This window comes from Mastigoproctus giganteus, chromosome 12 (assembly GCF_048544385.1).
Source record: "Mastigoproctus giganteus isolate SK-2022 chromosome 12, ASM4854438v1, whole genome shotgun sequence".
Classification (NCBI taxonomy): domain Eukaryota; kingdom Metazoa; phylum Arthropoda; class Arachnida; order Uropygi; family Thelyphonidae; genus Mastigoproctus; species Mastigoproctus giganteus.
Genome location: NC_143586.1, coordinates 130523223 through 130542113, shown reverse-complemented (window position 1 = coordinate 130542113; position 18891 = coordinate 130523223). Strand labels below are relative to the sequence as shown.

The following is an 18891-nucleotide window of genomic DNA, read 5'->3' as shown; positions in this document are numbered from 1 at the left end:
GATTAACAGTAGCCACTGGCAGAGGTGGAAGTGATTCTTGCACTGCTTCTATTCAAATGAGCAGAAGTCTGAAAAACAAGATGCAGGATATTTCAGAGACTGCTGGTAGTCATTGCGTTACAAGTAAACACATGGGTTGTGTTAGGGTAGCTAAGAATAGAAACAGGTGCATGTATACCTGCGTGTACACCAATGCTAGGAGTTTGGTAAATAAATTTGATGAATTTGAGGTATTGCTCAAAACATCAAAGGCAGATATTGTTGGGATATCAGAGACGTGGTGTCACACAGATATAAGTAATGCGGAACTGGAATTTGGGGAATACAATGTGTATAGAAAGGATAGACAGGACAGGAGGGGAGGAGGGGTTATGCTATTAATTAAGAAACACAAAGTCCAAGGAAGTGAAGCCAGTCGACATCGATGGACAGGGCAGTGCCGAATCAGTTTGGTGTGACATAAGCATAGGGAAATCAAAATTGAGAGTAGGAGTGTGCTATAGGCCTAATGACTCTGATGAGTATAATAAGATATTGTACAGGGAAATAGAGTGGGCCAGTAAATCAGAGAGTCTTATAATGGGGGATTTTAATTTCCCAGATATTGACTGGAATTTGTGGGTTGGTCACTCGCACACTAGCAAGGCTTTTGTGGATTTATTGGATGATTGTTTTCTACACCAGCATGTTCGTGAGGCAACAAGAGGGAGCAATACTCTTGATCTGATGATCAGTAGTGACTCTTCATGCATTAAGAACCTGCAGATAAATGAACCACTAGGTGGCAGTGATCACAGTGTGTTGAAGTGGGATTTACTCAAGGAGGTAACTACCATCAGAGGTAAAGGGAAGGGTTTTTGTTTTCATAAAGGCGACTATGATGGTCTGAGACAGTATTTAAATTCTATACAGTGGGACCAACTGATGATGTTACCAACAGCAAACTCAAAATGGGAAGCATTCAAGGAACTAATCTTGGAGGCTACCAGGCTTTACATACCAACTAAGAAATATTGTTCAAGGTTTAGGCCTAAATGGTTGTCAGATGAACTAATGAGACATGTGGCAGAGAAGAAAAATGCATGGGATACATATAAATTAATGGGTGACATGGAAGCCTATGATAGATATAAGTTGGTCTGTAACCAAGTTACAAAGGAGATTAGGCAGGCAAAGGCAGACTACGAAAAATTCTTGGCAAAGGATGCAAAGAAAAACAGAAAAGAGTTCTTTACATACTTGAACTCGAGAAGGAAAGGGATGAATCAGATTGGTCCACTGGATATTGATGGTTCAACAGTTGAGGATCCTGCTCAGGTGGCTAACAATCTAAACGAGTATTTTGCATCTACATTCACGCATGAGGAGTTATTCAGGAAGGAGAATGATGTAGGTAAAGTAAACATTGGCAGTGAGCTGGATGATTTTGTAATAACTGAGAGGAAAGTGGAGGAGAGATTGTTGAGGATAAACATAAAAAAGGCACCTGGGGTGGATGGGATCTATCCAGTTATATTAAAGGAGGCAGCAAAGGAAGTATGCAAACCCCTAGCCATAATTATGAGAGCTTCTTTGGACTCAGGGGAGGTACCCATAGACTGGAGATGTGCAAATGTAACCCCAATTCACAAAGGAGGATCAAAGGCTGACACAAGTAATTATAGACCTGTTAGTTTAACTTCTGTTCCAGGTAAATTAATGGAGGCACTGGTTAAAGAAGCACTGCAGGATCATCTAGACAAGAATTCAGTTATAGCTCAGACGCAGCATGGTTTTGTTAAGGGCAGGTCTTGTCTGACCAATTTGATTGGATACTATGATGTAGTCACAAAAGAACTGGATGCAGGGAATAACTTTGATATTATATATTTGGATCTTAGAAAGGCTTTTGATACTGTTGCACATGGAAGACTGCTGCACAAATTGGAGCAGTGTGGCATTGGAGGCAAATTGCTGCTATGGATAAGGGGATGGTTGAGTGGCAGAAGACAGAGAGTGGTAATCAATGGACACTGCTCAACGTGGACTAATGTTATTAGTGGAGTTCCTCAAGGTTCAGTGTTGGGTCCGTTGTTGTTTTCGGTGTTTATGAATGATATTGATGATGGGATATCAAGTTTAATGTCCAAGTTTGCAGATGATACAAAGGTTGGCAGGGTCGTCAAGGACACTACTGACGCTATGCTGCTGCAACAGGATCTGGAAAGGTTGAACAGATGGGCTGAGAGGTGGCAAATGAAGTTTAACATTGACAAATGTAAAGTACTGCATATGGGAAACAGTAACCCCAGAGCAACGTATCAACTCTGCGGTACCACACTGACAGTGGTGGAGAATGAAAAGGACCTGGGGGTAATTGTGCAGGGAGATATGAAGTTCTCTGAGCAGTGCAGACGAGCTGCAAGAGTAGCTCATGGTGTCTTGTCAATGATATACAGGAATTTTTCTAGCAGGGATAAGGAGGTGATTATTCCCTTGTATAAGGCAATGGTTAGGCCACATCTTGAGTACTGTATACAGGTCTGGAGGCCTCATTTCAAGAAGGATATAGAGCTGCTGGAACGGGTACAGAGAAGGGCAACAAGATTAGTAAATGGAACAAAGGGTTGCTCTTACGAAGAAAGGCTTAAGTTTTGCAAATTACAGAGTCTGGAGACTAGGCACCGGCGAGGTGATCTGATAGAGGTGTATAAGGCCTTGAATGGTTTGAGCATGCTCAATGCCAATGGGATTCTTCATCTTTCTCAGAATAATCACCTCAGAGGGCATAAATTCAAATTGAGGAAGGACGGATGTCGGATAGATGTGCGGAAATTTGCCTTTGGCCAGCGGGTGGTTGGTTGGTGGAACCGACTTCCATCACTTGTTGTTGAAGTTGATAGCCTAAACAAATTTAAAGCTCAACTGGACAGGTATTTCGAACGAACGGAGGGGTGAAATGGGAGAGGGTTTTTTTTTTTTTTTTTTTTTTGGGCTGATGCTGAATAAGCTTGCTTCTTGCATCGTATGCCTCTACTAATGCTAATGCTAAATTGACATATGTATGAAGCAAATGACCATATCCAAAAAACAAATAATATAGCTCTTTGGCTGATGTGTAACTATAGGTTTGGATACTCTTCCTGAAGCAGGAACAATATGGATACATACAAATGTACCCATATTGTTTCTCTACAGAGTACAAAGGGGAACAACCAGTGAACAGTTCACTGTATGATGCAGACAGTGAGTGAGGAATAACACACACACACACACACACACACACACACACACACACACACACACACACACACACATACAATATATGGAGTTGTGCATGGAAAGTTCGGTCACATCTATGTTGCTTTCAACTTCCAGGCTGCTTATAGACATGTTAATTGTAGTTACCCACAAGGTTCCATTCTTGGTCCACTGATCTGTAATTTGGTTTTAAATCAGTGGCTGCTTAAACAATGTGATGATTATCAATCAGTGGCACATGTAGACAATCTTGTCCTTTTTTGCTATGCTAACTCAAGGGCTCAGATAGAAATTCAAGCTAATAACATCCTACAGGACTTATCAGAATGGGCTAAAACTTTCAACACACAACTTTTATGATGGCATTTAAAAACCTCCGCTAACATACCTCTCTTAATTAAACTTAATGGTTCCAGTATTCCTTATGTAACTAAAGACAAATATCTTTAGATTAATTATTGATAACCTCTGATGTTCTATCCTCATTTATCCTTTTTACAAGATAAATTTGAAGAATTTACTGGTATAATAACCAGAATCATTCACTATGACTAGCGCTTAGTCAAAAATCATTAACCACTCTTTACATATGCAGCTGCAGCCTGGTTTACTTAGACAAGGCTGTCCACTTTGAAGAGTAAATTATGTATATTACAATGTAGTTTTCTTTCACTTTTATCAAAACCTTGTAGAACTGTCTCAACTTTTTGCCTTACAAGTATTATGTGGTTCTGTGCCTCCTCGACTTAGTTTTTCAAGAATTTTGCTATTTCATTAAAAAGAATATTCCACAGCTTTGACAGCATTCAAATCGATCAAGCTAATGATCCAAAAAAAGGGGGAAAAAAATCAAGTTCTTCAATATCCTTATGTCAAAGTGGCAGCAACATTAGACTGAACTTCTCCTAAGTCACTAAATTTTTTATCAGTGATGTTAATTTTGTCAATAAAAGTACATCAAAATGATTTTCACCAAATCTATATGCTTATTTTCTTCTTATAGGGCATGTCTCTCTAAATGTGAAATTGACTCAACTTAATCTGATTCCAATCTTTGTTTCTGTGGCAAGGTCGAGACTTCTGAGCATATTCTATTCTGTTTACATTTATTAATAATTATTATTTTATTATTTTTTTCCAGTGCCCTGGATTTGAACCACTCGGTACAGGATTTATTACTGCTACCCTGTTGTTGTTGGAGGTTTCAACAACAACAGGGTAGCAGTAATAACAACACATACAACAGGGCTGTATGTGTAGTTGAAATTATCTGACTCCACGAGTTTGGGGGCAGGCACTAGGAAGAAGGTTTCCAGTGAATTGAACATATTAGGGTATCTCCTTGGCTGAGGCGGGCACAACGACACTTACAACAGAACCCACACTTATTACACGAACCACACTTGCACACATTGGTTTACAGTGATTGTATTTTTCACAAGAGAACTTGATAAGTTGAACTTGTATTCCAGGAGCTGTCCTACTTTTAACACTTAGAAATAGTAATAGCCATATAGTGCAAGGAAGCCACAGGCTTTTGCTGCAATGGTCCAAAAGAAAAAAAAAAAAAAAAAAAAAACACCACCCCACAATGAGTAGATAAGAAAATAAAAATTACTTGTTTCCCTCCTCACACAGGTAACTGTCCAACTATCCAGCTGGACCTATGAATTTATTCATACTGTCACTTAACTGCCAATGAAAGCAACCTATTCCAGCATGAATCAATGACTTGGTAGCTAAAAGAAAACTTCCTACAATTTAGTCTAAAGCTCTTCCCCTGCAATTTGAATATATGCCCAGAGTTCTGGAATTCTCTATACCAGTAAAAATTCCACCTTCATTATTTTACTAATCCCTCTCAGAGCCTTATAAACCTCAATCAAGTCACCTCTGAGGTGCCTGGTTGCAAAGCTCTGTAAGCTCACGTAATCAGAGTCTTTCCTCACATGGTCACCAGTTTGCTGATTTCACCATGCAAGTTGCCCAAGGCACAATATGGCCTTAGTAGCCCTTGTGCCATTAAACAACATATCAACCAGCAAGTTGCCCATCTTTGGACCCTTTCAAAGAAGCTCATTGTCTCTTTTCACATGTCTTCATACTTCAATACAGTATTCCAAATACGGTCTTAAAGTTGCTTTATACAGTGGGACTATGACCTCCATATCTATACTGAATAATGTTTGATAAATCATTGAGAGGACACCACAGCCTTTCCTGGTGGCCTGTTTATACTGCTCAGCTCAGAAAACTTCATATCTGCCTGTATTATAACTCCCAGATCTCCTTTCTTCCTCTGCTGTTTTAATTTAACCCCACCAAGTGTATAATTTATTTTGGGATTGCAATTCCCCGATAAGGCCTTGCATTTTGCTTCATTAAAACATAATTGCCACTTTTCTGATGATTCTTGCAGCCTGTTCAAGTCATCCTGAAGGAACACTGCTTGGTACTGATCATTAGTTATTCTGCTGACCGGGCTAGCCGGGTAGGTAAAGTGCCTGCCTAGCAACCCAAAGGTCGCAGGTTCGATTCCCGCCTAGGGCTGGATATCACGATGGTGCCGAACCAACCGGTTGGTTGGATATCCCGGCCACGATACACGAAGGAAGCAAGAAAAAACTGGTTCCTTCGTGTATTGATCACATCATACGAAATAAATAAGTAAATAAAATTAGTTATTCTACCAATCTTTGTCATCTGCAAATTTTGACACTAAATCAATCTTTGGGGAAACCCCACTTCTGACTTTACACCAATCTGAAGAATATCCATTAATCACAACCTTTTGCCTTCTGCTCTGCAACCACCCAGTAATCCTAACATGTTCCAGCTTATACAGTATGGATACATACAAATGTATCCATATTTGTATACAAATATATACAAATGTTGAGTCAAAGGCCTTGCTAAAACACAAACTATGTCGAAATTGCTCCCTATTTCCAGCTAACGAGCTGGAAATAGGGAAATTACTGGAAATTACTTAGTTAAACATGATTTTCCCTTAACAAAACCATGTTGTGTGTTATTCAGAATGCCATATCTATCTAAATGTCCCTGGATTGCACTCTTAATCATTGCCTATAAGATTTTTCCTACCACTAAAGTCAGACCAACTTCGCTCTTAGAACTGTCTTTATGTATTGGTGATATGTTGGCACTTCTCCAATCTCTCCCAAGTCCAAAGATGCACTCATAATTAACTTCAATGGTTCAATACACTCCTTAGCAGCCTCCTTCAAAATTACTGGATATATGTCATCGTCAACTCCAGGAGCCTTATTTGCCTTTATATTCAAAAGTTTTTCTCATAAGCAGTCATCTGTAATTTCGAAATCACTAATTTCATAGGACTCAGCCTCTCACACAGCCTGTGCCCCTCGACGTGGGCACCTGTACGTGGTGAGGGGACCTCCCAGTGATGCTGCTGGGCTTCCAGATTAGCATCACTGGGATCTAACGTCCATACCTTGGTTCTAGGGTTACATCTTTGGAATCCAGCATGTGCAGCCGTGTGCCGCGACCCATGGAATTCGGAAAGGGGGATCCTGGTGGTTGAGGAGCCCAGCCTTAATACACCACTTTGGCCCCTGCTTCGACAAGACGGGTGGTCCCGGACCGGCCTGACTGGGATCAGTCGGCGGGTGGTTCTTACTGCTAGGGTCAACTGCGTTCCAATAAGTCTCCCTCCCTTTGGTCCTGGGACGGGATCAAGGCTTATTGGAAACGTGGGTATGGTGCCTCTAAGCTAACTTGCCTTCCCATTCGTGTATGCAGTACCTGCTAGTTCACGACTGGACGTCCCCTCGTAGGGCTCCGTGGTGGGTGAGGTACTTAGGGCATCGGAAATTTTTATTTTACTCCCATGAGTAATTTAAATTAAATTTCTTCTGGGGCCCCAACAAGGCCCCTACCTAATCAATCAGATAAGAATGACACCAATTCTGCCAAAAGAGCCAGAACTGAGGATAAAACACCATCTATAATACCACTTTTCCTCATTCTCCATTCTACTGGAGCGCAGTCAATTGGGAAGATGTCACCAGTCTTCATTCAGAAAGGATTAGAAGGGTTGGCAGGATCACCAAAATCAGTAAAACGGCTGCGTTCTGGCGATCTTTTAGTCGAAGCTTCAAGCGCCAAACAAGCAGAAAGAATCCTGAACGCGACATCCATAGGGGGAATACCGATCATGAACTCTTCATGAGGTGTCATTTCAGAGTGAGATCTTTTTCATGTCTCTGAAGAAGAGATCTGCTCTGAACTAAAAGACCAAGGAGTAACAGCTGTCAAGAGAATATCAATGCGGAAGGATGGGAATCTCATCCCTACCCGAGTTCTCATCCTAACACTTAACACCCCCACGGTCTCCAAGTTCCATCAAGGCAGGCTACTTAAACTGCCCAGTGAGGCTTTACATCCCAAACCCACTGAGGTGTTTTAGATGTCAGAAATACAGCCATTCACAAACAGCTTATCATGGTAATCCTGCTTGCGCTCGATGTGGTACGAAAGACCACGAGAGCAAGGAATGTTCAGCTTCCAAGTCAATTTGTATAAATTGCCAAGGAGAGCACCCTGCCTATTCTAGAGCATGCCAGAAGTGGAAGGACGAGAAAGAAATTCAAAAAATAAAAACAGAGCTGAACATATCCTATCAGGAGGCCAGAAAACGCGTTCAACCAATAAATAGCGGGAAACTTTCATACGCCCAGAAGGTTTCTGCAAAGTGCACCATCGGTACACAAACTGAGATAACTGTACCACCAAAAGAGTCATTTAACTCCGACTGCACGCTATTTATTGCGTTCCCAAAAGCCCACCCAAAAAGCAGTCAGCTGCCACTCCTATTTCCGTACCTCCTAATGCTCCACCACTACCAAAACCAAGTGGTAAAGAAAAGATGCAAATATCGGAAGAGTCACCTGCAATACAACAAACAATGGATGTCGAGGATAAGGAGGTATCGGATGACCCAGTCCTGGAAATCTTTGCAGAAGAAGATATGGACACAGGTCAACGACCTGTGTTTCCAAAGAAAGATAAAGCCAGGACTGAGAAAATGAAGCTCTCAGCCCTTCGGAAACCACCTGATGGACCCAACAAACCCAAATAATGGGTAAGTTTAAATTTCTACAATGGAATTGTCGTGGATTCCGTCGAAATAGTGACGACATCAAGGCGCTCCCGAGTAAGCATGAGCCTACTTGCTTTTGCTTACAGGAGACGTATTTAAAGGCAAATGAGGACCCGTACTTGTGTAACTTTTTAGTAATTCAAAAAGACAGAGAAGCGGATGGACCTGCCCACGGAGGAGTCGCCATCTTTGTGGGTAACCACACCCCATTTCAAGCTACACCACTTACCACCAACTTAGAGGCTGTAGCAGTTCAAGTTACTGTAGGGTTTCTCTTAACTGTTTGTTCCATCTATTTGCCACCTGGGAACGACATCCCCCAGGCAGACCATGATGATCTCATTAGACAATTGCCACCCCCTTTTTTGTTACTAGGGGATTTTAATGGACACAATACTCTGTGGGGTAGTGCCGACATCAATGGAAGGGGTTGGACTATAGAGCACATGCTTGAAAACAATGACCCGGCCCTGCCAAATGTTGGACTTATCACTTTTTGCCACATGCCTACCCGAACTTTTACCGCGAATGATCTCTCTATATGCTTGCCCTCTCTCCTTCCTGTGTGTACATGGGAGGTTGAAGACAACATTTATGGCAGTGACCACTTCCCCGTGATATCCACCCTTTGCAAAGGGAGACCATGCCACCCATCTAGGATGCCACGGTGGACGATCAGTCACGCTAACTGGAATGCTTTCAAAGATCTAGCATCATTTGATATCAACACAGTCAGCAAGGAACCGATTAATGATGCGGTAAAGTACATTACAGACACTGTTGTCCAAGCAGCGGCAATTGCAATTCGAAAGACTTCGTCTCGGTTTCCACCATTTCCAAAACCATGGTGGAATTCTATTGCATCGCAGCAAGAAAGTCTCAAAACAAGGCGTGGGGTATTTTTCGCTAGTACCTCACCACAGATAATTTAATAACATTCAAATGCGCATGTGCTAAAGCACATTACATAAGACGTCCGAGTCAGAAGGAATCTTGAATCAAATTCACATCTATCAACCAGGCTTCATCATCTAAGCTTGTCTGGGATAAGGTCCAGAAAATGAAGGGGAAATACACATCACACCCTTCCTCAATCCTGGAGCATAACGGATGTGCAATTGCAGACCAAACTGCAATTGCAAACACTCTTGGGGAAACATTTGCTAAAGTGTCTGCCAAAACATCTTACCACCCCGAGTTTCTGGCCCTCAAACGAAATGCCACATTTGAAATTGCAATCAAAGAACTGTGAAGAATACAATCAACCCTTCATAGAATGGGAAATGAAAGCGGCACTATCACTATCTCAGGCAAGGGCTGTAGGGCCAGATGACATCCATTATGAGATAATTAAACATCTTTCATTTGAATCTCTGGATCAGTTGCTCTGTTTTTACAACAGAGTTTATACTGAAGATGAATTTCCGGACTCCTGGCATAAGGCAATCATGCTTGCCTTTCCAAAGCCAGGAAAAAATCCAAAATTTCCGAATAATTACTGTCCAATTGCTCTGACAAGCTGCTTGTGCAAGATCTTGGAAACGATGATGAATGTCCATCTCATGTGGTATTTAGAAGCAAATGACCTCCTTTCCAAAGTTCAATGTGGTTTCCGAAGGAACAGGTCAACACTTGACCATCTTATAAGACTGGAAACATCTATCCGAGATGCTTTCCTTAAACGCGAACACCTGGTGTCAATTTTCTTTGATATTGAAAAAGTGTATGACACTGCTTGGAGATTTGGAATCTTAAAGGATATCTATGATCTGGGTCTGAGGGGTCATCTAGCCCTCTTCATTAAAAATTTCTTATTGAACCGGTCATTCCAAGTTCGTGTCGGCTCTGTTCTCTCTCAATCTTTTTGTCAAGAGGAAGGAGTCCCCCAAGGGTCAGTGTTGTTATGCTTTTCGCTATCAAAGTTAATTCTATTACTGAACAACTTCCTCCAACTGTAAATAGCACCCTCTTTTTAATTTTCTGTTTATACTCCGGCACGACAACCAAGTCAGTAGAGTTTACAATAAATCCTCAATACAAATATTTATCGTATTTAGTAGTCCGGGGCTTGAACCCCGGTCCACTCAAGGAAAGCGTGCTATGCACTCTCGCTCCTGACCACTGGGCTACGTCGATGATTTTACCATCTTCTGTCAGTCATGCAACATGAGGGTTATTGAACGACAATTGCAGCGTGCCATTGGCCATGTCAAAACTTGGGCAATGGCTAATGGTTTCAGGCTGTACACCTCATCTGCGTACACTTTTGTCGCAAACGGAACCTTCACCCTGAACCAGAACTCAAACTCTGACAACACATCATTCTAGTAGTACCAGAGACAAAATTCTTGGGTCTCACATTCAATAAGAAGTTGACATTTTTACCACATATCTGTCAACTGCGAACAAATATGTGCATGAGGGGATTGAATCTCCTTTGTGCCATCTCCTCAAATAAATGGGGGGCAGACCGGTGCACTTTACTCTGTTTGTTCGTTCAAAATTAGACTATGGGTCCCAAGTGTACGCATCGGCTAGAAATAGCATACTACGGTGGCTAGATCCACTCCACCATCAAGCCATCCGTACAGCTACTGGAGTATTTAGAACATCTCCTGTCCAGAGTTTATACGTCGAAGCCGGTGAACCACCACTATCGCTCCGACGAAAGCAATTGTCACTAAAATATACCTTTAAACTACAATCCCTGCCAGACAACCCAACGTGGACTTGCGTTTTTGAGTCACGATGGGAAACGCTTTATAAAACCCGTCAGACTGCTAACCGATCCTTTGGCATCCGTGTCCAAGAGCATCTCAGAGAGCTCAATATCACAGTAGACAATATTGCCCGGTCACCAAGGCATCTACTTCCACCCTGGTATGCTCGCTTACCATCATGTGACTTCTCCATTAAAAGTTGGGGTAAGTCCATAACTCCATCCTCTGTCTACCAACAACTCTATGCTGCCCACCGATCCGATTACTCTGATTTTTTGCCTGTGTTTAACCGATGGCTCGAAGTCAGAGTTGTCTGTAGGATCTGCTGCTGTCTTTCCAGATAGTACTATATCTGGGAAGATTCCCCATGAATGCAGCATATATACAGCTGAGTTGTATGCTATAGAGCTAGCCTTGGACCACATTAAAACCCGTAAGCACCAAAGATGTATGGTGTACACTGACTCTTCAAGTACACTGCAGGCTTTATCGGGGATGAGGTGTAATCCTCATCCGATTGTGACCCGGATTCAGCAGACATTACATTCCCTGTTTGAATGTTCATTTGATATCGGTTTCTGCTGGATCCCAAGCCACATTGGGATCGGGGGAAATGAACTGGCAGATGCTGCGGCTAGATCACCAGAACCCCACAACACTTATTGCCTGTTAGTCCCCTATACAGACTACAGGCAGCTAATACAAGATAAATTACATTCCCAATGGCAACAATCTTGGCATGAGCAAGTCACAAACAAGCTCTATCAGATAAAGCCTGTAATCCGACACTGGCAGTCTAGTCTGTGCAGGAACAGCAAAGAGGAAGTTGTTTTAGCTCGTCTCCGCATAGGACACAGTCATCTTACACATGCTTTTCTGCTGAGGGCAGATGACTGTCCTATGTCCAAGAACTACGGCACTATTTTAACTATTCATCACATTTTAACCGTGTGTCCACGTTTTAGACATGAACGTGATTTATATTTTACCGTTTTTAGTCATCCGGCTGAGCCTTATACACTCAGTCAGATTTTATCTGACAATGACCATGGGTCTGTTGTTTTTAGCTTTTTAAAATCAATAAACGTTTTTGCTCGTATATAAAATTTACATTTTATTGTGATTTTCTATTGATTTATCTTTTATACATTTGTTATATATTTTGACATAGTGACCTAACTCATTAGGTCACTGAAAGTTTAAAATTTTTTATATATGACCTGGTCTTGGCGCATTATAGCCTTAGTTGCTAATGCGCCAATAAAATCAAAACCAACCAATCAACCAACACAGCCTGTTCTCAGCATGAAGGATCTTTCTTCATAAAGACAGATGCAAAGTAACTGTTCAACTCAACTTCAACATCAGCTGGGTTGGCAAGACTTTGGCACACCCAGTGCACAAGGGTCCAATCTGATTCACTTTTTTACCCCCTTGTATTCGCATACATTAAAACTTCCTTGTCCCCATTCTTTGCTCTCTTAGGCAGTGCTTTCTCATATGCAGCCTTGGACTCTAACCTTATCTGTGGTACTATTACAAATCAACTTGTAGCTGTTGTAGGCTTTAATACTTTTTATTGCTCTGTAACTATCCCATGTTGTTGTTGTAGGTTTTACTGTGCAGTGGCAGCTAAAGGCCATTATGCGGCAAACAATGTTAGGAACTATCCCATGCTACCTTTTGCTGCTCTATTTGACTGGCCAACTCCGCATTCATCCATTTTGGTGCCGACTGGGCTAGCCGAGTGGGTAAAGTACCTGCCCGGCAACCCAAAGGTCGCGGGTTCGATTCCCGCCTCGGGCTTGGATCAAAGTACTGCAAAAAACCTTGGGAGGTGCAATATGGCCACAGAAGCCGATGCGCCAACAACTACCAAATCAAAAATCAAAAAACCATTTTGGCATCCTCCTCCTGCAATATTTTCTCAATGGTATGCATGTATTCATGGCTTCTGTGAGTTTTGCTTTAAAAGTATTCCATAATTTAAGTGTATTTGCCCTCACTTTGCAATCCACCCAATTAATTGATGTCATATAGCATCTTAAAGTGTAAAAGTCCCCTCTTCTGAAATTAAAACCCATGCCTTAACCTTTAACTGCATGCAACATCTTTCTTCATCTTACAACCAGTGACTGTAATTACTACCTGCCAATGGTTCCTGTATTTTATGCCCTTTAGCAGGCTGTTTTGTGCTATCCATTTTTGCTCTTTTCAGTTCAAGAGCAGATTTCCTTTTTCAGGTCACTGATCCTACTCTGTGGAGGCAAGAGCAGTGCCTCTAAGTGACTAAGCAGCTTTAGTAGGTTTAGTAATGGTAAAAATAATAAAATAAAAGATGGATTTTCTTTATAGACCTTAATGTCATGTGTCACTTTAAATTCTGTGTATTTAGAGACCTGAATTTAGAGATAAGATTTAGATTACCTGAATGATTCCAATGGGTATGGTTCTCAGTACAGTTAAGGGTACTATATATCAAAGAAAAATCACTTGACACTCAGGGTTTGACCCAAAAGTGGATGGCCTTCCACTGCACTTTCTATTAGTCACAGATCCCATTGTTATCAGTTTCCAGTAGCATTGTTTAATGGTTTTAGGATTCAGTGTTATATTCAGTTTGACACTATCTCTGAACAGCTGTTATGGCTTCTACACTTCAAGTCTGGCTACAATCTTTGCACTCTTGCTGATACTTAATTGTTCAGCCATTACTTATCTATAAAAAAACACATGCCACAGTACGTTAAATGGTATCCAGTCTTCTAATGAATAATTTGAATAAATATGCTATGTGATTTTGTGCTGGTACAGCAGCAACATTTTAAAAATAGGCAATAATTTCCCTAATCATGACTTTTAAAGAGTATGTTATTTCCATGAAGAGATAACTACAGTTTAAATTACTGTTACTCCAGTAATTTCCTTTATAATGAGAATTGCATTCCAGAATCTATACCAGATCCTTGGTCACATGCAACAACTACTCTTGGTGGTTGGGATGTCCATACAAGTAAAAGAAGGGAGATGATGTTATAAGAGAGTGATTGATCCCCCTAACTGGTCAATCAGAGAGAGAGAGAGAGAGAGAGAGAGAGAGAGAGATCTATGATATCATTCATCATTTCTGGGCCTGTATAGGTTGTGGAACGTGATGCCCTTTATAAAGATAATTATTTCAGAATAATAGTGGTTTAAATTGTAGTTATCTCTTAAAGGTAGTAACTTTTCAATCATCATCATGTTGTAGCTCTACAATAAAATTTTAAAAATTGTAAGGATGTCTTTTAGTAATTCTATATATTGTATATGTTGAAATAGGAATTCAACATATGGTATATGTTGAAATATGAATCAAAAGAATCATACATAATAGTTATAGCTGACAAATGGTGTCCATAAAGTAAGGTACAAGCAAGCATAGAAGAAAATTATTATAGATGCATCTAATTAAAGTATAATTTCATCACATATTAAAAAATATAATTGGGTATATTACATTAGTTCTTTGTTGTTTGTTTATTTGGTTTTTAGGAGCATTAGCAACTAAGGCCATATTGGTCCGGGATATGCAGTGGTCATTCCCTGACCTTTCCGCACCCTCCATATTTGGTGGTGACGGGCTCGAACCCTGGTCTAATCAAGAAGCGTGTGCTACACACTGCTGCTCCTTCCCACCTGGCTACGGAGGCGCGTATATCATGTTAGTACAAATATGGTAAGGATGATAGAAAAACAGTGAATCATCTAGTTTTTACTTTAAAAAACTAGCACACCACACAAATTGACCATAAACTTGCCCTGTTAACCACATACAGCTGACCTCCCCCCCCCAAACCTTGAGCCCTGATTTTTGCTGGATCAAGGAATTTTCTGGATTTTGCGTGTCATCATATTCATAAAAAAAAGCCCCAAAAATATTACTTTTTTATACTGCAACTTACTGTATATAGTGCCAGACAAGTGCACCACTTTTTTGAGAAAAAGGTAGTATGTAGTGCAAGGAGAATATGTATAAATATAAAACGTTACATGTTGTAAAGTATCATTCATCATGTTCTGGGCCTGTATAGGTTGTGGAACATGATGCCCTTTATAAAGATAATTATTTCAGAATAATAGTGGTTTAAATTGTAGTTAGCATTAGCGTTAGCATTAGTAGAGGCATATGATGCAAGAAAGCAAGCTTATTCAGCATCAGCCAAAAAAAAAAAAAAAAAAAAAAAAAAACAACCACTCCTCCCATTTCACCCCTCCGTTCGTTCGAAATACCTGTCCAGCTGAGCCTTAAATTTATTTAGGCTATCAACTTCAACAACAAGCGATGGGAGTCTATTCCACAAACCAACTGCCCGCTGGCTAAAGGCAAATTTCCGCACATCTATCCGACATCCGTCCTTCCTCAATTTGAATTTATGCCCTCTCAGGTGATTATTCTGAGCAAGAGGAAGAATCCCATCGGCATTGAGCATGCTCAAGCCATTCAAAGCTTTATACACCTCTATCAGATCACCTCGCCGATGCCTAGTCTCCAGGCTCTGTAATTTGCAAAACTTGAGCCTTTCTTCTGTATACAGTACTCAAGGTGTGGCCTGACCAATGCCTTATACAAGGGAATAATCACATCCCTGTCCCTGCTAGAAAAATTCCTGTATATCATTGACAAGACACCATGAGCTACTCTTGCAGCTCGTCTGCACTGCTCAGAGAACTTCATATCTGCCTGCACAATTACCCCCAGGTCCTTTTCATTCTCTACCACTGTCAGGTTAGTACCACAGAGTTGATACGTTGATCTGGGGTTACTGTTTCCCATATGTAGTACTTTACATTTGTCAATGTTAAACTTCATTTGCCACCTCTCAGCCCATCTGCTCAACCTTTCCAGATCCTGTTGCAGCAGCATAGTATCAGAAGTGTCCTTAACAACCCTGCCAACCTTGGTATCGTCTGCAAACTTGGACATTAAGCCTGATACACCATCATCAATATCATTTATAAATACAGAAAACAACAATGGACCCAACACTGAACCCTGAGGAACTCCACTAATAACATTAGTCCACATTGAGCAGTGTCCATTGAATACCACTCTCTGTCTTCTGCCACTCAACCATCCCTTTATCCATAGCAGCAATTTGCCTCCAATGCCACACTTCTCCAATTTGTGCAGCAGTCTTCCATGCGCAACAGTATCAAAAGCCTTTCTAAGATCCAAATATATAATATCAAAGTTATTCCCTGCATCCAGTTCTTTTGTGACTACATCATAGTATCCAATCAAATTGGTCAGACAAGACCTGCCCTTAACAAAACCATGCTGTGTCTGAGCTATAACTGAATTCTTGTCCAGATGATCCTGCTTCTTTAACCAGTGCCTCCATTAATTTTCCTGGAACCGAAGTTAAACTAACAAGTCTATAATTACTTGTTTCAGCCTTTGATCCTCCTTTGTGAATTGGGGTTACATTTGCACATCTCCAGTCCATGGGTACCTCCCCTGAGTCCAAAGAAGCTCTCATAATTATGGCTAGGGGTTTGCTTACTTCCGTTGCTGCCTCCTTCAATATAACTGGATAGATCCCATCCACCCCGGGTGCCTTTTTTATGTTTATCCTCAACAATTTCTCCTCCACTTTCCTCTCAGTTATTAGAAAATAATCTAGCTCACTGCCAAATGTTTACTTCACCTACGACATTCCCCTTCCTGAATAACTCCTCATGTGTGAATGTAGATGCAAAATACTCGTTTAGATTGTTAGCCACCTGAGCTGGATCCTCAACTGTTGAACCATCAACATCCAGTGGACCAATCTGATTCATCCCTTTCCTTCTTGAGTTTAAATAGGTAAAGAACTCTTTTCTGTTTTTCTTTGCATCCTTTGCCAAGGATTTCTCATAATCTGCCTTTGCCTGCCTAATCTCCTTTGTGACTTGGTTACAGACCAACTTATATCTATCATAGGCTTCCATGTCACCCATTAATTTGTATGTATCCCATGCATTTTTCTTCTCTGCCATATGTCTCATTAGTTCATCTGACAACCATTTAGGCCTGAACCTTGAACAATATTTCTTGGTTGGTATGTAAAGCCTCGTAGCTTCCAAGATTAGTTCCTTGAATGCTTCCCATTTTGCATTTACTATTGGTAACATCATCAGTTGGTCCCACTGTATAGAATTTAAATACTGTCTCAGACCATCATAGTCGCCTTTACGAAAGCAAAAACCCTTCCCTTTACCTCTGATGGTAGTTACCTCCTTGAGTAAATCCCACTTCAGCACACTGTGATCACTGCCACCCAGTGGTTCCTTTATCTGCAGATTCCTAATGCATGAAGAATCACTACTGATAATCAGATCAAGAGTATTACTCCCTCTAGTTGCCTCCCGAACATGCTGGTGTAGAAAACAATCATCCAATAAATCCACAAAAGCCCTGCTAGTGTGTGAGTGACCAACCCACAAATTCCAGTCAATATCTGGGAAATTAAAATCCCCCATTATAAGACTCTCTGATTTACTGGCCCATTCTATTTCCCTGTACAGTATCTTATTATACTCATCAGAGTCATTAGGCCTATAGCACACTCCTACTCTCAATTTTGATTTACCTATGCTTATGTCACACCAAACTGACTCGACACTGCCCTGTCCATCAATGTTGACTGGCTTCACTTCCTTGGATTTTATGTGTTTTTTAACTAATAGCATAACCCCTCCTCCCCAAATTCCAGTTCTGCATTCCTTATATCTGTGTGACACCACGTCTCTGATATCCCAACAATATCTGCCTTTGATGTTTTGAGCAATACCTCAAATTCATCAAATTTATTTACTAAACTCCTAGCATTGGTGTACACGCAAGTATACATGCACCTGTTTCTATTCTTAGCTACCCTAACACAACCGATGTGTTTACTTGTATCACAATAGTTATCTCTTAAAGCACGATAGCTGTGTTCCTAGAAACCCTTGTGCAATGCAAAATTGTGCAATATGAACAACAGGCCCTATGGGAAAAATAGGGTTAGGTGCCGACCACCCAAGACTGAACACACATTTGTAACCAAAACATTACCAAACACAATAAATAATCATAATAAAATAGTTACGTATTTTATTACGACTATTACGTAATAAAATATTGCTAATACTTTTGCTTCTATCATAAGCAAACTGTTTTTTGTTTGATTTTCTATCCAAACAGATGACAGCGGTTCCATCTCCAATTCTTGTGCCTTAATTTAATGGATTTTAATTACACTTTGAGTTGTTCCTGCTATGAAAGTTGTTTTTATTTTCTCTGCATTCTTTGTAATTCTCGGCATTGCCTCATTTAGGCCTGTAGCATGTGCAATATCACATGGTCTTTCATTTCGCTCAAAGCGTTTCACAATTTCATATTTTTTCTGTCGACAGAGGCAGACTGACCATAAGCCTTACCGGGGAAACCCCGGTGGGCCGGAGGCCGGTGTGATTTTGGCCATAAACCATAGTATGAGGCCACTATAAATTTTCCCGGGTAAGAATTTTTGACCCAGTCCGCCTCTGTTTATCGATATTGCTCTTCTTTTTCTCTCTGAATCTGTAGTGTCTTCACCAGGATGCTTCCTTTTCACACCTTTTAAGTATTTTACTCATTTTTAGGGAATAAAGCAAAATTACAAAACGAGGAGGTACGCTTGATACACATAAACAAAGCTGTGTGTGTGTAGCAACTGAATAAACAACACCGTAAAGGCAGAGATACACTATTAACACCTCACATTTTACTAAAGCACATTT

The 18891-nt window shown here is 40.8% G+C and overlaps 1 protein-coding gene across 2 annotated transcripts in view; it reads right to left on the bottom strand.

The window, feature by feature from the left end:
- LOC150077428 (choline/ethanolaminephosphotransferase 1-like) overlaps nucleotides 1–18891 on the bottom strand; it is a 188617-nt gene that overhangs the window by 61884 nt on the left and 107842 nt on the right. The gene's annotated exons all lie outside the window — the stretch shown is intronic.